This window comes from Geospiza fortis, unplaced genomic scaffold (genome assembly GCF_000277835.1).
Source record: "Geospiza fortis unplaced genomic scaffold, GeoFor_1.0 scaffold179, whole genome shotgun sequence".
NCBI lineage: Eukaryota > Metazoa > Chordata > Aves > Passeriformes > Thraupidae > Geospiza > Geospiza fortis.
This window is the reverse complement of record NW_005054533.1, coordinates 529,675-531,559: the sequence shown is the minus strand read 5'-3', so window position 1 is coordinate 531,559 and position 1,885 is coordinate 529,675.

The window sequence follows — 1,885 nt, the reverse complement described above, 5'->3', positions numbered from 1 at the left end:
AAATCTCCCGAGCTGCTGCACATATGGTGGCCTCCGCAAGACGGAGCCAGGACATATGGAAATGAGCTGGAAAATCCAACTTTTCCCACTCCCTTCAAGTCGGAGCTGGGCCCCAAAAGTGTTTGTGCACGCACATCACACAAACCATCCCCAGAGGCAGCTGCTCCCCGGGGAAAATCCTTCCCGCAAAAACCCCCAAGATCCTGATGGGGGGCAGCGACAGGGGGGGCAGCGCCCCAAAAACTCAGTCCGGGCAGCGTGGGGAGGCGGGTGCAGCAAAAAAAAGCGCTGGGACCCACAAATAATAACCTCCTTTAATTGAAAAGAACGTTTTCAGATGGTGGCTGGGGGATAAACTGACCCAGATATCCGGGCAGGGGCCGGGGGAGGCTCCCACCCCGCACACCCAGCGGGGGTTGGGACCAAAAAATAATACCCTCCTTTAATTGAAAAGAACGTTTTCAGATGGTGGCTGGGGGATAAACTGACCCAGATATCCGGGCAGGGGCCGGGGGAGGCTCCCACCCCGCACACCCAGCGGGGTTTGGGAGGGGGAACCTGCCGGGAAAAGGGATTTGGGGTATTTGGGGGGGCTGGCAGGGAGCTTGGCACCCCGATCGCACACGGGTTGGGTTTTTTGGGGTGATGCTGGGCAGTTCTAGGTTGTCCCCAGCGCTGGCAGGGGACAGGGTGGCAGCGTCCTGCGCGACATGCGCCACCCTGGCTGGCACACGGGGGCATCGAGAGGGGCAGCAGGAGATTCCCAAGCGATCCCGGGGTTTTTGGGGAGCCTCCCCCCGGCCACAGCCGCTTTGGGGCGGGGTCTGGCCGCAGAACCCCCCAAAGCCAAGCGCAGGGGCACCGCCAGCACCATTGTCCCGGGAAATCTGCAACTTCCCAAAGGATCCCACCCACCCCCAGGCAACTCCCCTCCTTTCTCTTTTTCTTTTTTTTTTTTCCCTCTCTTTCTTTTATTCTTTTTTTTCCCTGCATTTAATTTTATTTTCCAAACCACTTGATCTTTGCTTGGGAACCTCCATTAATTGCCTGGGTTTGCCTCTTCGCCTGGTCCCTTTATCATTATTTATGGCCTTTGAAATTGTGTAAAGTTCCCTTGACGTTCAATTTACAAGTTTGGGTCCCAACTTGACCTGGTCATCGTGGAGGAGAAGGTTTTGAAAGCTGCAAGGGGTGACACCAGGGTTAGGTGTGGGAACTTGGTTTTCCTCACAGTGAAATGAGTCTTTCTGGGCTTTGTCTCTTCCCCAGAGAGCCCTGACGATTCATTAGGCAATTGTAAAATCAGAATGTGGCTGCTGACTAAAAGTTGCGGCTCATTAATAGCCCTATTTATTGCCAACCAAATAATTAGCTTAGACATGCATCAGCAGGCCTTGATTGCATATGAAATAACTGCCTTATTACATAGAAATCAAATGAGTTTCTGAGGACAGCTCAGGTGTCACCTCAACCCCAGAATCGAAAAGGAAGAGAAAAAAAAAAGGAAAAAAAAAAAGAAGGGAGGGGGAAAAAAGAGGGGGTGAGCGCGAATTAGAAAACAAAAATAAAAAGAAACAAAGAGGAAAAAATAAAAGAAAAAAGGGAAAAAGGGGAAAAAAAGGGAAAAAAAATGGGGGGAAAAAGGGAGAAAAAGGGAAAAAAAGTGAAAAAAAGAGGGGAAAAAAAGGAAAAAAAAAGGGGGAAAAAAGGGGGAAAAAAGGAAATAAAAAGGGAAAAAGGAAAAGGGTTGGAAAAGGGGTGTTGCAGGGTTTGGGAGGCAGCACGGGGCTGTGGCCGGGTGTCCCGGCCCGGCACCCGCGAAGGTTCCGCGGGCGGTCCCGCGTGGGCCGCGCCGTCCGGGGCGCCGTGAATGGGGCGTGCCCTC